We start from the raw sequence: 21149 nt of genomic DNA, 5'->3' as shown, positions 1-21149 counted from the left end.
CGCGACATGCTCAATATCTCCGCGTATTTCGCGCATCACGCACACATTGAAGTCAATGGCTGCGTGAAAACCACGCAGGTCGCACGGAAGCACTTCCGTGCGAACTGCGTGATTCGCGCAAGAGCTGTCAAAAGGATGAATGTAAACAGAAAAGCACGTGGTGCTTTTCTGTTTCCAAACATCCAAACGGAGTGTCTTTGAGATGAGCGAACCCGGACAACCGAACCGAACTTCACCAGGTTCGGCCGAACTCGTTTTGGCCGAACCCGGCAAAAAAAATTCCGGTACGCGACATCAGGAGATAGTCACTGTCCAGGGTGCTGAAAGAGTTAAACTGTTTCAGCACCATGGACAGTGACTTCCGATCCCAATATATATGAACCTGTAAAAAAAAAAAGAAGTTCTGACTCCAGCCAATCACAGGCCAAGCACAGGCTGCAGCGGTCACATGAACTGCCGCGTCATCCAGGGAGGTGGGGCCCGATGTCAAGAGAGGCAACGGCCGGGAGGGAAGTTCTTGGCAAGTACGAACTTTTTCTTTTTTTTTAACAGGTTTCTCGATATTGTGTTCGGCATTCACTGTCGAGGGTGCTAAAAGAGTTACTGCCGATCAGTTAGCTCTTTCAGCACCTTGGACAGTGACGGGCGTCGACTAGCCTCATCTCTACGATGGCGGCTGCGCGAAAATCACGCAGGCCGCGCATCATACACGGATGACACACGCAGCTGTCAAGTGGTTTTTGCGCGCGCAAAACGCTGCGTTGTTTGCGCGTGCAAAAACGCAACGTTCGTCTGAATCTGCCCTAAATCTACTGAATTGCATAATACATTTTCTGGAAATATAATATTTGTAGTGACACTGTAGATTCTCAATGACATATTCTACATTAATTCAAGACATTCTGTCACCTAATAATAGAGATTAGTTCTGATTTACTGTACAAATGGCGTTACAAATGATACATCCTATAGTATATGAAAACTTTCTGTAACAAGACTGAATCTAGTTTGTGCTTTTAGAACTTATGTACATATGTAATATAATATTCAGGTCTTGCAGCATTTACATTACATACAGGGCAGGTCAGAGAGGTTTAGGTGACAGAAGCCAATCACATACAGAACATGAGGGATTAATGGCACGCACTTCAGGAAGGGCAGCGGCATTCATTCCATCCAACCAGGAGCCAGAAAATAGTGCACTGGTTACATAGACTGTCACACTCCTGATCGGTTGCACTGTAATAACATACCAATGTAACCCCTGCCCAAGGTCCCTGGTAATTCTTTGTACATCTGAAAGGATTGTTTTGTTTCGTAGTGCCAGTCTTTGTGAGCTGAGATGCTTCCCTTCCAGGCTGAGTTTTTCACTTAGTACCCTGAATAGCAGCACAATCCTGTCACCGGAGAGGCTGATTTGGGTGGTGTGACACAGAATTGCCAATAACATTCCGGTCTGGTGTTCCTTTTCGGCTGTGCCTATTTGCATATTTCCCATTCACATCATCCTGATCATACACTACTGAGGAGCCAAAGTTCTCGACTATTGAGCCTGAAGAATGGAGCGCTTCAGCGATTAGGTCAGCAGTTTAACACCTTCAAAACCAATACTAAGGGGGGCATAGGTTACGTGACTGGAGTAGGCAGTTGCAGGGACATAAATATTCAAATGACCTTGTAGTAAAAATGTCTAAATCTTTATTGATCACTTTTGACTTTATGACTCCTGAAGTAAAGGAATTTGCTCCTACATCTGCTTAAAATTGTAAAATTGACTAGCTGGTATGGCTACTATACTAGGTATAGTTGCTATGAAGTATTGGCAGCAACGCGAAGTGTATATTAAACATTTATGATAAAGGTCTCAAAAAAAAAATGGCAGGAGACCAGAAAATTGAATCCGTAATACGGTGTCCACAGCTTGCTATGGACCCATACTCTAAACCTTGATGTGCCTTTCATTGCATTCCTTATTATGGAAAATACAATACCTCACAGAAGAAACATACGGCGACAAACAACGTGCCTATATGTCTGTGAGCCATTGGTCGGAAATTTACATGATCTGGGACGGCTTTTCCAGACAAAATCTCGGATCACATTACTGTTTGACTTCTATTTTTAAAGGATAAAATGAAAAACATAACAAAGAACAGTAAATGTCCTGTATTTTAATCTCTTTTTCATTAACTTCAAAGGTATAAATAACAAATTATCTGTTATTTTACGAGGAAGAATGTGACTTTAACCCCTTCAGGACTGAGCCTGTTTTGGCTTTCAGGACGAAGCCGATTTTTCAAATCTGACATGTGTCAATTTATGTGGTAATAACTCCGGAATGCTTTTACCTATCCAAGTCGTTCTGAGATTATTTTCTCATGACATATTGTACTTTATGTTAGTGAAAAAATCTGGTTGATAAATTAAATATTTATTTGTAAAAAACACCAAGATGTTGAGAAAATTTGCAAAAATTTGCATTTTTCTAAATTTAAATGTATCTGCTTGTAAAACGTTTTTTGAACATCCTTTTATTTTTGTAGGACGTTACAAGTCTTAGAACTTTAACAGCGATTTCTCATATTTTCAAGAAAATTTCAAAAGGCCATTTTTACAAGGACCAGTTCAGTTCTGAAGTGGCTTTGAGGGCCTTATATATTAGAAAGTCCCCATAAATCACCCCATTTTGAAAACTGCACCCCTCAAAGTATTCAAAACAGCATTCAGAAAGTGTTTTAACCCTTTAGGCATTTTACAGGAATTAAAGCAAAGTAGAGGTGAAATGTACAAATTTCATTTTTATTTTACAAAATTCATTTGTAATAAAAAAAATTCTATACCACAGAAAGTTTTACCCGAGAAATGTAACTTATTATTTATTGCCCAGATTCTGCAGTTTTTAGAAATATCCCACATGTGGTCCTAGTGCACTAATTTACTGAAATACAGGCCTCGGAAGCAAAGGAGCACCTAGTGGATTTTGGGGCCTCCTTTTTTTTAGCATATATTTTAGGTACCATGTCAGGTTTGAAGAGGTTTTGTGGGGCCAAAACAATAAAGACTCCCAAAAGTGACCTCATTTTAGAAACTACACTCCTAAGGGAATTTATCTAGGGGTATAGTTAGCATTTTGAACCCACAGTTTTTTTGCTAAATTTATTTGAATTAGTATGTGAAGATGAAAATCTACTTTTTTTCTGAAAAAACGTAGAAATTTTAAATTATTTCAAGGAATAAAAGAGAAAATACACCCCAACATATGTAAAGCAATTTCTCCTGATTATAGCAGTACCTCATATGTGGTAATAAACTGCTGTTTGGACCCACAGCAGGACTCAGAAGGGAAGGAGCACCATTTGGATTTTGAAATACTGATTTTGCTGGAATAGTTTTCAGTGCCGTGTCGCATTTGCAATGCACTGGAGGGAACAAAATAGTGGAAACCCCTGGAAAGTGACCCCATTTTGGAAATTACACTCATCAAGGAATTTTTATAGGGGTAAAGTTAACATTTTGACCCCACAGTTGTTTTGCTGAATTCATTGGAATTATTCTGTAAAGGTAAAAATCTACTTTTTTTCTGAAAAAAGGTAGCCATTTTTAATTTTTACAAGGAATAAAGGAGAAAAAGCACCCCAACATTTGCAAAACAATTTCTCCCGATTACGTAAATATGCCATATGTGGTAATAAACTGCTGTTTGGACCCACAGCAGGGCTTAGAAGGGAAGGAGCGCTATTTGACTTTTGGAGCTCAAATTTAGCTGAAATGGTTTTTGGGTGCCATGTCGCATTTGCAAAGCCCCTGAGAGGCCAAAACAGTGGAAACCCCCCAAAAATGACCCCCATTTTGGAAATTACACCACTTAAAGAATCTATCTAGGGATATAGTGGGCATTTAGACCCCACAAGTCTTTTGCAGGATTTATTAGAATTAGGCCGTGAAAATGAATATCAACATTTCTTCCACTAAAACTTGCATTTTTTTCAACTTCAAAAAGGATACAGGAGGAAAAAGCTGCCCAACATTTGTAAAGCAATTTCTCCCGAGTACAGCTATACCCCACGTGTGGTCATAAATGTTTTTTTCATTAGAAAGTAATTAACCCTTTCCGGACTGATCCATTTTTTTCTTTTCCTTTTTAGTTTTTTCCTCGCCGCTTTGCAAGAGCCATAACTTTTTTATTTTTCCGTCAATAGAGCGGTGTGAAGGCTTATTTATTGAGGGACGAGCGGTCGTTTTTATTGGTACAATTTTTTGGTACATTTAACTTTTTGAGCACTTTTTATTAAATTTTTTGGTAGAGCCAAGGTGACCAAAAAACAGCGATTTTGCCGTCTTAAATTCTTTATTTTTCACGTGAGACGGAGCGTACATCACCCCCCACACTACGACATGCTATGTCGTGGTGCGCGAAGTGGTTAATGTGCAGCGGATGGTGCAGAGTGAAAATGTAAATTTTCTACTCATATGCCATTTTAGTGCACTATATTTTATGCCCAGTTTGTGCCACTGAAGACAAATACCTCATAAAATATTAACCGGGTTCTCCCGTTATGGCGATGCCATATCTGTGGACGTAAACTGGTGTTTAGGCACGCTGCAGGGCTCAGAAGGGAGGGAGCGCCATATGGCTTTTGGAGCGCAGATGTCGCTTGGTAGTTGTTCTGTTTGGGGTTTTACTGGTGTTTCAGTTTATAATGTGGGGGCATATGTTATCTGTGCGGGGTACATCAGGGTATAATAAGAGGGTATAATAATGCAGTAAATAAATAATAATTCATAGATATGTGGCCGGTGTCGCACTGATAAATGGCGCCCGATCTTATCCGCTTTTGGACACTGCACATTTTGCATCGCCATATTCTGAGAGCCAGAACTTTTTTATTTTTTCTCCACCGGAGCTGTGCGAGGGTTTATTCTTTGCGGGACAATCTGTAGTTTTCATTGGTACCATTTTGGGGTACCAGAAATTTTTTTGATCACGTTTTATTCCATTTTTTGGCAAGCAAGGTGACCAAAAACCATCTATTCTGACAATGTTTTTTATTCTTTTTTTTTTATGGCGTTCACCCTGGGCTATAAATGACCATTTTACTTTATTCTGCGGGTCGATACGATTACGGCGATACCATATGTATATAATTTATTTATGTTTTGCAGCGTTTGTGCAATAAAATCACTTATTTATCAAATAAATTATTTTTTGTGTCACCATATTCTGAGAGCGATAACTTTTTTATTTTTCAGTCAAAAAAGCGGTGTAAGGGCTTGTTTTTTGCGGGACGGGTTGTAGTTTGTATTGGTACCATTTTGGCGTGCAATCGACTTTTTGATCACTTTTTATTGTATATTTTGGGAGGGGTGGTAACCCAAAAATTGTTTTTCGTTTATTTTTTCGCAGTGTTCACCATGCAGGAAAATGAATATTACAGTTTTATAGTTGGGGTCGTTACAAACGCGGTCATACCAAATATGTGAACTTTTTTTAACGTGTTAATTTTTTTCCTATAATAAAAGACTTACTATAGGAAAAAAAGCATTTTTTGTTTATGTCACTTCTAACTTTTATTTTTACACTTTTTAAAAACATTTTTATTATCTTTTTTTTACTTTTTTTACTTGTCCCGCTAGGGGACACTTAGACTTGCAGCTCTGATCGCTGCTGGAACACATTACACTACCTACGTAGTGTAATGTGTTCTAACTGTCATTGTGACGTGACAGTCACACTGACAGGAAGCCTCAGAGAACCGGCCGGAGGCTGCTCCTCCGAGGCTTCCGTACATGGCAGCCCGGAGGCCATTTTCTGGCCTCTGGTTGCCGTCATAAAGATCGCCAGCCCCCGCAAATGCATGTGGGGGACTGCCGATCTGCTCTAAACCTCTTCAATGTGTTGATCGCAATCGACCACCGCATCGAAGGGGTTAATTGCCGATTTCAGCGGCGACAGGCCGCTGATCGGCAATGGGGAGAGCAGGGCAGACACCCTGCACAGTTAACCGCCGCTGCGGTGTAGCGCCGCGTGGCGATTAACTGTTAAAGCGCGGACGTAACTGCACGCCGAGGTGCGCGAAGTTACTGCTCACCTGGGCGTTCATGTACGCCAAGGTGCGGGAAGGGGTTAATGGTTAATTGGTGAGTGGTGATTGGCCAACCAGGTGACATGACATGTATCTATGGATAGCACATAATAAAAAGAGTTATCCAATTCTTTAACCCCTTCCCAAAGGCCCACTGTCTTTTTACGGCGGTCTGATGTCTACAGCGATGTCTTTTGGTATCGCTGTAGAAAAGGCTTATGAGCTTTCCAGTGAGCGCTGATGCTGTAAGCAGGAGCTTTTACTAATAGCTTCTGTTCTTTGAGCAGCCCCCTGATTGGAGAAAACTCAGATACCAGCTGTTTAACCCTTCGATCGCCACGGTCCGTGACCGTAGCATGATCAAAGGGGGCTCCCCTCTTCAATATTCTCCCGCATAAAACAAAACCTTATATAGCCACAACAATGAGAAAATAAAAATGTTATGGGTGCTGAAAGGCAGAGAGGCCAAAACGAAAACATTTAGCTGATTATTAAAGGGATCCGGTCATCAACATATTACCTGTTAAACTTGCCTGACCCCTCAATGGCCGCAGCTGTCCAAAGTTAATTTCTGTTTTCTCCTCTCCTAAAGTCCTCCTCTGTCTGTAAAGTATTATAGTTTAAAATCTTCGTGCCTTTTATGGTAATTACTTTCTCCTCTATGACGTAGCTTCTTAACCCCGCCGACCGCTGCCACCTGTCCGGCAAAATCTAGTTTGAATTATTGCGCATGCGTGCTACACTACTCCTCCCTGCTTCTTTCATACCCTGAAATAATTAACTGCGCATGCGCCGCGTCGGTACACACCACCTTTCTGCGCAATACTGCATAGTAACGGCCTTCCGGCAAAGAGAGAAGTGTGGTGGAGAGCAATACAGCACAGCAACAGACACTTACCTCTGCACTGCTTCATCCACTCTGCTGTCAGGAAACGGGGGCTGGATTCTGAGACGAACCGACGGCATACGATGACGTCACACTGAGCGCCGAGCATACGCAGTAAAAGAATGTGAGAACAGCAGGTTTGGTGTCGTAATGCGCAAGCGTGGGATTTCGTGTGCAGTGGAGGGAGAGGAGCTGTCAATCAAAAAGAAGGAGGCGACTCAGAAACGCTGGAGGAATGAAAATATGACTCTTTTCGAATGAAGATTTGACTCTTTTCTGATCATTTGCATACGGTGCGGGGACACTGGAAAAAGGAATACTAAAGCTACAGAGCCTACTTAGAACATATTTATAGGTTACATAACAATGACTTTTCACCCACTTTCACCAGGTATTGCTGGCTTGATAGTTAAAATGCTGGTGACAGGTTCCCTTTAAGGCCTGCACATCCGTATGCTGTGCGTGATTTGCGCACCAATTCCAAAAAAAAAACATGTGCTTTGCGAGTGTGTGAAAAATGCATGCTACTCGCAAAGCACAGATCAGATTTACATGCCTTTTTTTTTTACGTGCGTGAATCTGTCACACTCGTGTGAATGTAGCCTAAGGCCACAGTCACACGACAGTGAAAAAAAAATGTCCCTTGAAAACGATGAGCTCTCAGTTTTTCATGGCCATTTTGCATCAGCGTGTCTCTAAATTTTCATCCATTTCCAGTCCGTCTGTCCATTTTTAATATCCGTTTTGCAGTTTTTCATGGCCGTTAAAAAAACTGAAGAATTTAATTGGTCAGGCTTTTTTCGTCCCAGCCCCTGAAAATACCCAAAAGAAGGTCACATGTTCACCTAGACATTATTTACAGCCTCCCTATATATGATGCCACACACCTCCCTGTATATGATGCCACACACCTCCCGTATATGCCAGACACCTCCATGTATATGATGCCACACACCTCCTGTATATGATGCTACACACCTCACTGTAAATGATGCTACACACCTCCCTGTATATGATGCCACACAGCCTCTCTGTAGATGATGCCACACAGCTCAATGTATATGATGCCACACAGCCTATCGGTATATGATACCACACAGCCTCCCTGTATATGATACCACACAGCCTACCTGTATATGATACTACACAGCCTCCCTGTATATGATACCACACAGCCTCCCTGTATATGCCACATAGCTTTCCTGTATATGATGCCACACAGAGCACCTGTATATGATGCCACACAGACCCCCTGTATATGATGCCACACAGCCTCACTGTAGATGCCACACAGCTCCCCTGTAGATGCCACACTGCCCCCATGTAGATGCCACACAGCCCCCGGTAGATGCCTCACAGCCCCCTGTAGATGCCTCACAGACCCCTGTAGATGCCACACAGCCCTCCTGTATATGATGCCAAGCAGCCCTGATGTATATGATGCCACACAGCCCGACATGAATGCCCTACATACTCACCGATGCAGCGCTGTCTTCTTCAGGTAAGGGCTCTTGTCTTCACGGGATCTGCGGCGACGCGACGACACATACTCACGATGCAGCACTGTCTTCTTCTGGTCTGGTCGCTAGTCTCACGGGATCTGCGAAGGCGGCGTGATGGCGTCATTGCGTCGCCTTCACAGAACACGTGAAACTAACGACCAGACCAGAAGAAGTCGGCGCTGCATCGGTGAGTATGTGTCATTGCGTTGCCGATAGCAAGCAAGGGAACTAGTAGTTCCCTTGCAAATCCCCATGTCACAGATCCGATTTTAACGGTTGTTACATGTATTGACAGCCGTAAAAAATGGATCCATTGATCCCTATGGGGGGCCGTCAGGGCATTAAAACGGGCAAAAATAGGACATGTCCTACTTTTTGATGGCCATTATTCACGGGCCGTTAAAAAACCGGCCATGTGATTACACACATAGAACATCATTGTTTTGAAAAAGGCCTTGTGACGGCCATTAAAAGAACGGCCGTCACAAAGCCGTTTATCACTGTCGTGTGAATAAGGCATTAGTATACCAAAACATTGTTGCCTGTCAGTGTAAAACTGACAGGCAATCTATTAGGACATGCCTAATAGATTGCTTAATAATTTATTAGACCAACGGTTGCCATGAAAACCCATCGGGCCGCACGATCACGTCGCGGGTGTGCCGATGGGGTGACAGAACACCTCAGATTCTGTGGTTGCTATTGACCGCAGCATCTAAGGGGTTTAACTGCTAAAATCTGAGTACTCTGTGCTACTGCTGCTGATCTCGTGGGGACAGTGGCAGTACCCACAAGATTCGAGTGACAGAAATATCTGCCACGATGCTGGAACTAGCACCCGCTTGTAATGGATATATCCGTCGTTCGTCGTTAATGGGTTAAAATGAATGGTCTAAACTTATGATAGGCCAACAATATGAGCTTAATGGTTTTCCAATTCTTGCCTCCCCTGTCAATCAGTTGTTTGAAGGGGTCCATGGCGCTCCGGAGAGCATCACATCCTCTTCATTGTTTGCACAGCTCGGTGTTCCGTAACTTTTGCTGTGCATGGTATTACAGCTTAGTCCCATTCACTGAGCTATGATACCAGGCACAGCTGCTGCTAAAAGTACATAGCTGTGCCTGGTAAACAATATAGGGGACCAGGCGCTCCAACGAATCTAATATTGATGGCCTAAAGTCAGAGCTCACAGGGACTGAGCAGCACCTCCACTTAAATGACAAATTTATTTTAAATTATGTGATATCTGTATGTGCTCCTAAAAAGAAAAAAAATATGTAGACGCAAGTTAATAAAAATTAGGAATAATACAAATGACTTAGTAAAGGTTGGATGTAAAACACGAAATGTTCCTTTCTTTTACTGTCTCTGCTGACAACAAGCTGGAAGCTTAATGGCTGTATGGCGTTATCTACAGTGGGGGCTCTATGGCGTTATCTACAGGGGGCTGTATGGTGTAATCTACAGGGGGGGCTGTATGGTGTAATCTACAGGGGGGCTGTATGGCGTTATCTACAGGGGGGGCTGTATGGCGTTACCTACAGTGGGGCTGTATGGCATAATCTACAGGGGGGATTTGGGGCTGTATGGCGTTATCTACAGGAGGGCTGTATGGCGTTATCTACAGGGGGGCTGTATGGCGTTATCTACAGGGGGCTTTATGGCGTTATCTACAGGGGGCTGTATGGCGTTATCTACAGGGGGGATGTACGGTGTTATCTACAGGGGGGCTGTATGGCGCTAACTACAGGGGGCTGTGTATGGCGCTATCTACAGGAGGCTATATGGTGCTATCTACAGGGGGCTATATGGTGCTATCTATAGGGGGCGCTGTGTGGCAGAATCTATAGGGAGGCACTATCTACAAGGGGGGGTTGTGTGATACCTAGGGGAGAGGGGCCCCAGTCAAAAGTTTGCTATGGGGCCCAGTCTTTCCTAGTTACGCCCCTTTATCTATCTATCTATCTATCTATCTATCTATCTATCTATCTATCTATCTATCTGTTTATAACTTCATCTATCATCTATCTATCTATCTATCTATCTATCTATCTATCTATCTATCTATCTATCTATCTATCTATCTATCTATCTTTTATCTATATTCCTCAAACTGTCATAGCTAAACTGACATACCTGTAGTTTGTAAGATCTGGATTTACACAATAAAATGTGACATTGGCATTCTTCATATTTTTCTGAGAGGATCAGTCATCATTGTTCTCACATCATTCTCATATCTATCTATCTATCTATCTATCTATCTATCTATCTATCTATCTATCTATCTATCTATCTATCTATCTATCTATCTATCTATCTATCTATCTATCTATCTATCTATCTATCTATTTATCTATATTCCTCAAACTGTCATAGCTAAACATACCTGTAGTTTGTAAGATCTGGATTTACACAATAAAATGTGACATTGGCATTCTTCATATTTTTCTGAGAGGATCAGTCATCACTGTTCTCACATGACTGGATTGAATTGCTCAAGGCTGATTTTATATGATATTTCACGGTTGTTTATGAAATTTGCCAGCTGTGACAAGCTCGTTTTCTAAAAGAATTATCCTCAACAACATATTGTGATAAATGTATGTTCTCACAATACAGAGGAAATTGAGTTTCAGTCTTACCTTGGCAACTTCACTTAGATGCCCAATAAATTCCCCAGTGGGAAGACTAAATTATCTATTGAGCTATATTATATAATTTTCCATTGACATGTAAGTGAATAGTATTTGTATAATCAACACATTCTAACATCATAATGTATCCATTATACAGAGATAAGCGGTGCTGCATGCTGTAGGTAATGCTCACTTGCAATTTCTATTTTTATGGTTTTTAATAGATGGTCCCGAAACCTGCAAGCATCTCAGGGACTGTGGATGGGTGATCATGCTGTTTTTTTTTAACATGCCAGTCCATACAGTAGGGTCTATGTGAAGGACACTGACCAGCATATAAGCAACCTCTTCATAGGGTTTTTTTGTATAGCGCCATTCCACTTGGTGCCTCAAACACTAAGGCAGTATAGGCAAGCTGTTCTGCCAAAGATTGATCTTATACCCAGTCTGTATGGTGTACCATTGTTAAAATCAGGGAGCCTTTTTTCCGCCAAGAGCCATTTGGATATTTTTTTAATTATTCGCGGGCCATACAAAATTATCAACTTAAAAATGACCCTGCTATATTTGGTCAAACATTGAATTATCTCACCTCTAATGTGATCTCTGGAACTGCTTCTCTTTGGTGAGGCGTGTGATGTTCGCCGGTATTGATGATGTTGCATCGGTCAGTCTGGAGCGCAGTCGACTCTTTGGTAAGTTTTGAAAAAAACTGCTCGCAGCACAAAGTTGTTCCGACTTACTTACTTAACCCCTTCCCGACATTTACCGTATGGATACGTCATGGAAAGCTAATGCTGCCTGCATTTTGCCATATCCATACGACAAATGCATGGCACCGAAGCTGAGTCGGTGCCATCATCTCCGGATGTCAGCAGTGTATTACAGCTGACATCCGACTGTAATGGCGGGGACCGAAATTTGCTTCAATCCCCGCCATTAACCCCTTAAATGCAGCGGTCAAAAGCGATCGCTGCATTTAAGTTGTTTGCAGCTCATCGGCACCCTAGCAATGAAATTGCAGGGGTTTCAGTGGCTGCAATGGCAACCGGAGGCCTAATACTGGCCTCCTGGTCTGCCTACCATGGAAACCTTCCAGCCGGCGTAATCAGCAGTGGATGTCAGCTGTATGTTACAGCTGACAACCAGCTGTAACGTCAGTAACCGGAGCAAGCTCCGATTCCTGACATTAACCCATTAGAACCAGTGATCAAAAGAGGTTAGAGGTTGCTAGCAGATTGGCAGCCCTGCCATGCAATCAGGGCTGCCGACTGCTGCTATGGCAACAGGAGGCCTAACAATGGCCTCCTGCTCTGCGATTACGGAAGCCGATTAGGCCCCGCCAGGAGGCGAAGCCTAATCAGCTTGCTGTCAGTGAATGACTGACAGATCTAATAAATTGCACTACATAGGTAGTGCAATGTATTAGGAAAAAGAAATCAGACAGTTGGACCTTCAAGTCCCCTAGTGGGAATTTAAAAAAAGTGTAAAAAAAAAGTATAAAAAAGTGTAAAAAAAGTCATATAATAAAAGTTGCAAGTAATAAAATCACACAATCGTCCTTTTTGCTTATCAAGTCCTTTACTAATGAAAAAAAATAAACCATACATATTTGGTATTGCCGCGACCGTAACGGCCTGAGCTATGAAAATATTATGTTATTTATTCCACGCGGTGAACAGCGTAAAAAAAAAACTTAAAAAACTATACCAGAATTTCTGTTTTTTGGTCAGTTTGACCTACAAATATTGGAATAAAAGTGATCAAAAAGTCGCATGTGTCCAAAAATGGTACCTATATAAACTATAGCTCGTCTCCCAAAAAATAAGCCCTCATACAGCTCCGTCGATTAAAAAATTAAAACGTTATGGTTCTCACAACTTGGCGACAGAAAAAATATATTCTTTTTACAAAAGTAATTTTATTGTGCAAAAAGTTGTAAAACATAAAAAAGTCCTATAAATTAGGTATAGCCAGAAACCGACTGACCACCAGAATAACGTTAACATGTAATTTATAACGCATGGTGAATGATGTATAAAAAAAACTATGCTAGAATTGCTGTTTTTTGGTCACCTTGCCACCCAAAAAATAGGATAAAAAGTGATCAAAAAGTCGCATGTACCCCAAAATGGTACTGTTAAAAACTATCGCTCGTTCCGCAAAAAAACAGCCCTCATACCACTAAGTCTATGAAAAAATAAAATTAGTTAAGGCTCTAATAAGTCAGGAAATAAAAAATATGCAGTTGTGCAGGCCCGAGGGGAACATTACTTCTGTTTCAAGAGGCGAATTATCAAGGGCCTAAAATTAGGGAACCAGGAAGGGGAGGGCCCAAACATATCTGCTAGAAGCGACGGTGCCCGTAATATACCAGGACAACACTTCCCAGCAAAATTCCCCAAACTGCAAAGGTGCGGAGTGTGGACCAAAAGGGGGATAAGGAAGGATACTTATCAGTACGACACTGGCCTGTGCAGAAAGGATTGCTTCACAGCGTAACACACATCCAGTGGCGTAACTACCGCCGTAGCAGCCGTAGTGGCTGCTACGGGGCCCGCGGCATGAGGGGGCCCGTGTCGCCCGCCGGCACGGGCCCCCACATGACACGAGGCTCCGCTAGCAGCCGCTATGGCTGCTACAGCGGGACGCTACTGAACACTACGGCAGAGCAGAGAGGTATCTCCCCGCTCTGCCATTAAACAAAAGACATGTATCCCCTATCCACAGGATAGGGGATACATGTGTGATCGCTGGCATTGATAGGGAGAACGGGGGACTGGAAGTCCCCTGAAGTTCTCCATCACAAACCTCGGACTTCCGGGGTCTGTGTCGGCAGCTCCGTAGGAATGAATGGCGCGCCAGTCGCGCATGTGCGCATGCGTGACCAGCGCTCCTTTCATTTTTATTGAGCTGCGCAGACGCCGGAAGTCAGAGGTTAGTCATGGAGAACTTGGGGGACTTTTAGTCCCCCGTTCTCCCTATCAGTGCCAGCGATCACACATGCATCCCCTATCCTGAGTACCTACAGTGGGGGACTCTGCATGGCGTTACCTACGGGGGGGACTCTGCATGGCGTTACCTACAGGGGGGGGACTCTGCATGGCGTTACCTACAGGGGGGGGACTCTGCATGGCGTTACCTACAGGGGGGGGACTCTGCATGGCGTTACCTACAGGGGGGACTCTGCATGGCGTTACCTACAGGGGGGCGACTCTGCATGCTGTTACCTACAGGGGGGGATTCTGCATGGCGTTACCTACAGGGGGGGACCCTGTATGGCGCTACCTACAGGGGGGACTCTGCATGGCGTTACCTATAGGGGGGACTCTGCATGGCGTTACCTACAGGGGGGGGACTCTGCATGGCGTTACCTACAGGGGGGACTCTGCATGGCGTTACCTATGGGGGGGGGACTCTGCAAGCCGTTACCTACCGGGGGGACTCTGCATGGCGTTACCTACAGGGGGGTACCCTGTATGGCGTTACCTACAGGGGGGACTCTGCATGGCGTTACCTATGGGGGGGGACTCTGCATGCCGTTACCTACCGGGGGGGACTCTGCATAGCGTTACCTACAGGGGGGATCTCTGCATGGCATTACCTACGGGGGGGGGAACTCTGCATGGCGTTAGCTACAGGGGGGACTCTGCATGGCGTTACCTATGGGGGGGACTCTGCATGCCGTTACCTACCGGGGGGGACTCTGCATGGCGTTACCTACAGGGGGGGACTCTGCATGCCGTTACCTACAGGGGGGGACTCTGCATGGCGTTACCTACAGGGGTGGACCCTGTATGGCGTTACCTACAGGGGGGACTCTGCTTGGCGTTACCTACAGGGGGGGACTCTGCATGGCGTTACCTACAGGGGGGGACTCTGCATGGCGTTACCTACAGGGGGGGACTCTGCATGGCGTTACCTACAGGGGGGGACTCTGTATGGCGTTAGCTACAGGGGGGACTCTGTATGGCGTTACCTACAGGGGGGGGACTCTGTATGGCGTTACCTACAGGGGGGACTCTGTATGGCGTTACCTACAGGGGGGGACTCTGTATGGCGTTACCTACAGGGGGGGGACTCTGTATGGCGTTACCTACAGGGGGGGACTCTGCATGGCGTTACCTACAGGGGGGGACTCTGTATGGCGTTAGCTACAGGGGGGACTCTGTATGGCGTTACCTACAGGGGGGGGGGACTCTGTATGGCGTTACCTACAGGGGGGGGACTCTGTATGGCGTTACCTACAGGGGGACTCTGTATGGCGTTACCTACAGGGGGGGACTCTGTATGGCGTTACCTACAGGGGGGGGACTCTGCATGCCGTTACCTACAGGGGGGGACTCTGCATGGCGTTACCTACAGGGGGGGACTCTGTATGGCGTTAGCTACAGGGGGGACTCTGTATGGCGTTACCTACAGGGGGGGGGACTCTGTATGGCGTTACCTACAGGGGGGGGACTCTGTATGGCGTTACCTACAGGGGGACTCTGTATGGCGTTACCTACAGGGGGGACTCTGTATGGCGTTACCTACAGGGGGGGGACTCTGTATGGCGTTACCTACAGGGGGGGACTCTGTATGGCGTTAGCTACAGGGGGGGACTCTGTATGGCGTTACCTACAGGGGGGGGACTCTGTGTGGCGTTGCCTACAGAGGGGGGACTCTGCATGGCGTTACCTACAGGGGGGACACGGCATGGCGTTACCTACAGGGGGGGACTTTGCATGGCGTTACCTACAGTGGGGGACTCTGCATTGCGTTACCTACAGGGGGGGACTCTGCATGCCGTTACCTACAGGGGGGTCTCTGTATGGCGTTACCTACAGAGGGGGACTCTGTATGGCGTTACCTACAGGGGGGGACTCTGTATGGCGTTAGCTACAGGGGGGGACTCTGTATGGCGTTAGCTACATGGGGGACTCTATATGGCGTTACCTACAGGGGAGGACTCTGTATGGTGTTACCTACACGGGGGGACTCTGTATGGCGTTAGCTACAGGGGGGGACTCTGTATGGAGTTACCTACAGGGGGGGACTCTGTATAGCGTTACCTACAGGGGGGACTCTGTATGGCATTACCTACAGGGGGGGACGCTGTATGGCGTTACCTACAGGGGGGGACTATGTATGGCGTTACCTACAGGGGGGGGACTCTGTATGGTGTTCTCTACAGAGGGGACTGTATGGTGTTATCTAAAGGGGAGACTCTGTATGGCGTTATCTACAGGGGGGGCTGTAAAAAAGGCACTATCTACAAGGGGGGGGTTGTGTGACACCCAGGGGAGGGGGCTCCCCAGTCAAAAGTTTGCTATGGGGCCTAGTCTTTCCTAGTTACGCCCCTGCACACATCTATGGATTATTTTACTGTTTTTTAATAACCCAATTATTATACCACCTGACTAGGCCACTGATGTACTCTGCCCAGCTTACATATGCCCCCACATTATAAACGGAAACACCAGCAATACTCAAACAAAACTACTACCAAGCAAATCCACGCTCCAAAAGCCAAATGGTGCTCCCTCCCCTCTGAACCCTACAGCGTGCCCAAACAGCAGTCTACTTCCACACATATGGCATTGGCATACCCGGGAGAACCCTTTTAACAATATTTGGGATGTGTGTCACCAGTGGCACAAGCTGGGGCACAAAATATTTGCCACTGAAATAGCATATCTTTGCACCATCCGCAGCGCATTCATTTATGGAAAAGACCTGTGGGGTGAAGATGCTCACTACACCCCTTAATAAATGCCTTGAGGGGTGCAGTTTCCAAAATGTGATCACTTCTCAGGGGTTTCTTTTATTATTTCTCATCAGAGCGTCTGCAATTGTGAACCAATACTTTATAAATTACCAAATTAGGCCTCAATTTTACATGGTACTCTTTCACTCCTGAGCAATGTCAAATGTCCAGGGAAAAGATTAGGGCCACATGTAGGGTGTTTTTAAAACCAGGAAACACAGCATAATAATTAGAGAGCTGTCTTGTTATGGTAGCACAAGCTGGGTACCACATATTGGCATATCTATGGAAAAAAATCCCATTTTCACTCTGCAACATCGAGTGCACACTAATTTCTGCAAAACACCTGCGGGGTTAACATGCTCACTACACCCCTAGGTAAATACCTTGAGGGGAGTAGTTTCCAAAATGTGGTCACTTCTGGGGGGTTTCCACTGTTTTGGTCCCACAGGGGCTTTGCAAATGCGACATAGTGACCAGAAACCAATCCAGCAAAATCTGCACTCCAAAAGCCAAATTTGTGTGCCCATACAGCAGTTTATGACCACATATGGGGTATTACTCTGGAGAAATTTCTTTGCAAATGTTGGTGTTCTATTTTTCCTTTATTTGTTGAGAAAATGAAAAAAGCTACGTCTTATTGAAGAAAAGGGATTGTTTTTATTTTCACTGCCCAATTCTAATAATTTCTATGAAACACCTGTGAGGTCAAAATGCTCACTACACCCCTAGTTGAATTCCTCAAGGGGAGTAGTTTCCTAAATGCAGTCACTTTTTGGGCGTTTTTTTTGTTTTGTCCCCTCAGGGGCTTTGTAAATGTGACATGGCCTCCGCAAACCATTCCTGCTAAATGTGATCTCCAAAAGCCAAATAGCGCTCTTTCGTTTCTAAGCCCAGCCGTGTGTCCAAATAGCCTTCTATGACCTCACTTACTCGAGAGATATTGCTTTACAAATTTTGCAGTGCTTTTTCCCCTTTAGTCCTTGTGGAAATTAAAAAAAATTAGCTAAACGTACATTTTCTTTGAAAAAATGTATATTTTCATTTTTACGGCCTAATTCCAATTATTTCTGCAATAAACTTGTGGGATCAAAAAGCTCACTATACTCCTAGATCATTTCCTTGAGCTGTGTAGTTTCGCAAATGGGGTCACTTTTGGGGGATTTCCACTTTTGGGGGTTTTGGCACCGCAAGAGCCCTTCAAACCTGACATGGTGCCTAAAATATATTCTAATAAAAAGAAGGCCCCAAAATCCTCTAGGTGCTCCTTTGCTTCTGAGGCCTGTGCTTCAGTACATTATCACACTAGGGCCACATGTGGGATATTTCATAAATCTGCAGAACCTGGGTAATAAATATTGAGTTGCATTTCTCTGGTAAAACTTTCTGTGTTCACCTCTACTTTTCTTTAATTCCTGTGAAACGTCTAAAGGGTTAATAAACTTTCTAAATGCTGTTCTGAATATTTTGAGGGGTGAAGTTTTTAAAATGGTGTGACTTATTTGGGGTTTCTAATATATAAGGCCCTCAAAGCCACTTCACAACTGAACTGGCCCCTACAAAAATAGCCTTTGGAAAATTTCTTGAAAATGTGAGAAATTGCTGCTAAAGTTCTAAGCCTTGTAACATCCTAGAAAAATAAAGGAATGTTCAAAAATTATGCCAATCTAAAGTAGACATATGAGGGATGTTAATTTGCAACAATTTTGTGTGGTATAACTACCTGTCTTACAAGCAGATACATTTAAATTTAGATAAATAAAAATTTTTGCAATTTTGCGCCAAATTTTGGTGTTTTTCACAATTAAATACTGAACGTATCGAGCAAATTTTGCCAGTATTATAAAGTCCAATATGTCACAAGAAAACATTCTCAGAATTGCTTGGATACGTAAAAGCATTCAAAGTTATTACCACATAAAGATTTGAAAAATGAGGCACTGTCAGGAGGTCAAAAGTGGTCAAAGATGGAAGGGGTTAAAGGAGTTTTCCCATCAGAGACATTTATGACATCTCCACAGGATATGTCATAATTGTCAGATAGATGCGGGTCCCACCTCTGGGACTTGCACCTATCTCTAAAACGGGGCCCCCTAAACCCCGTTCTACCTCCCTGTGCTCCGGTTGATTTCCGACCATGAAGAAGAAAACAGCGTGGCTCGCTGACCTACGCAGTTTCCGTAAATCCCATAGTAGTGAATGGCAGTTACGGAGGCAGCAAAGCATGCGAGCTACACTGTTTCCGAAACTACTATTCAGTTCTATGGGACTTACCGAAACAGCGTAGATGAGCCAGTCACTATGTTTTCTTCTTTATGGTCAGAAATCAGCCAGAACACAGAGAGGTAGAACGGGGTTTAGGGGGCCCCGTTCTAGAGATAGGTGCGGGTCCCAGAGGTGAGACACGCATCTATCTGACATTTATGACATATCCTGTGGATATCTTCAAAAAAGTAGAAGGACAACAGCACGTCTCCAAGTCTTCAAAATAGTATGTTTATTGTCAAGACAAAAACAGGCAACATTTCGACCCCTGGTGAGTGAAGGGTCTAACATCATATCTAAAAACATCCCCTAAAATAGGTAGCTATAGATCATCACGTGACATATTTGAACCAGTGATAGTCGTAATCAACATCTCACAGGTGATTTATGTTGATTGCGACTATCACTGGATCAAATGTATCACGTGATGATCTACATCTACCTATTTAAAGGGGATGTTTTTAGATAAGATGTTAGGCTTGAGAAAGACCCTTCACTAACCATGGGTCGAAACGTTGTCTATTTTTTGCGGATGTCTTGACAATAAACATACTATTTTGAAGACTTGGAGACGTGTAATTTTGTCCTACTACTTCTTTGAAGATTGCATTATGCCAGAGTGGGTTTACCTGGCTTGACAGCGTGATTCCGCTCCAGAGATCAGGACCTGTGCTGCTTTCTTACCCTTCTTTTTGGATCAATATCCTATGGATATGTCATAAATGTCCCTGATGGGAAAACATATCCTATGTGTACACTACAACTAAATTTCTACATTTAGGCCTTAGCTAAGTTTCTACATTTTAGGTCAGGAGCAGGAGGATGGCAGATGGAACCAAGTACTGAGTATGTGGCGGTATGAGTGAGGAGGACAGTATGTGCCTGTTCAGGAGTGGACCAGTTCAGTCACCTGACCTAACGTTGGGTGATTGGACTGGTCAGGGTCGTAACTAGGAAAGACTGGGCCCCATAGCAAATTCTTGACTGTGGCCCCCCAGGTGCCACAAGTAGCCCCCCTTATAGATAGTGCCCCCTGTAGAATGTGCCATACAGCCCTGTAGACAGTGCTATACAGCCCCGCCTATAGACAGTGTCACACCCCACTTGTAGATAGTGCCCCCCATCTCCCCCTTGTGGATAGTGCCATACAGCCCCACCTGTAGATATCGCAATAAAGCCCCCCTGTATAGCTATAGCGCTACACAGCTCCCACTGTATATAGTGCCACACAGCCCCCTCCCTTGTATATAGTGCCACACAGCCCCCCCTTAGTAGATAGTGCCGCGCAACCCCCCCTAGTAGATAGTGTCACACACATACCCCTTTAGATTGCGCCACACACAGACCCCTGTAGATAGGGCCACGTCCCCCCCATTGTAAATAGTGCCATACAGCCCCCCCTAGTAGATAGTGCCACACCATTAGTAGCGCCAAACAGGCCCTTGTATATAGTGCCACACAGCTCCCCATGTGTATAGTGCCACACAGCTCCCCCTTGTGTATAGTGTCACACAGCCCCCCTTGTATATAGTGCCACACAGCTCCCCCTTGTGGATAGTGCCACACAGCTCCCCCTTGTGTATATTGCCAAACAGCTCCCCCTTGTATATAGTGCCCCCCATCTCCCCCTTGTGGATAGTGCCATACAGCCCCACCTGTAGATATCGCAATAAAGCCCCCCTGTATAGCTATAGCACTATACAGCTCCCACTGTATATAGTGCCACACAGCCCCCTCCCTTGTATATAGTGCCACACAGCCCCCCTTAGTAGATAGTGCCGCACAACCCCCCCTTAGTAGATAGTGTCACCCACATACCCCTTTAGATTGCGCCACACACAGACCCCTGTAGATAGGGCCACATCCCCCCCCCCCATTGTAAATAGTGCCATACAGCCCCCCCTAGTAGATACTGCCACACCCTTAGTAGCGCCAAACAGGCCCTTGTATATAGTGCCACACAGCTCCCCCAGAACAAAGCTCAGTACTTAAATACAGCCCCAGAACAAAGCTCAGTACATATA

At 44.6% G+C, this 21149-nt stretch overlaps 1 protein-coding gene across 4 annotated transcripts in view; it reads left to right on the top strand.

The window, feature by feature from the left end:
- The window catches only part of ACSL6 (acyl-CoA synthetase long chain family member 6), a 231806-nt gene that overhangs the window by 42591 nt on the left and 168066 nt on the right, over positions 1–21149 (top strand). Inside the window, exon 1 of one of the 4 annotated variants that reach the window (XM_075856446.1) lies at positions 1559–1580. The exons of the other annotated variants lie outside the window; for them this stretch is intronic. The gene's annotated coding sequence lies outside the window, so the exon portion shown is untranslated. Of the gene's footprint in view, positions 1–1558; positions 1581–21149 lie in introns of those variants that run through there. 4 annotated transcript variants of the gene reach the window in all.

This window comes from Rhinoderma darwinii, chromosome 3 (assembly GCF_050947455.1).
Source record: "Rhinoderma darwinii isolate aRhiDar2 chromosome 3, aRhiDar2.hap1, whole genome shotgun sequence".
NCBI classification, from domain to species: Eukaryota; Metazoa; Chordata; class Amphibia; order Anura; family Rhinodermatidae; genus Rhinoderma; species Rhinoderma darwinii.
This window is presented reverse-complemented; position numbering and strand designations above follow the sequence as displayed.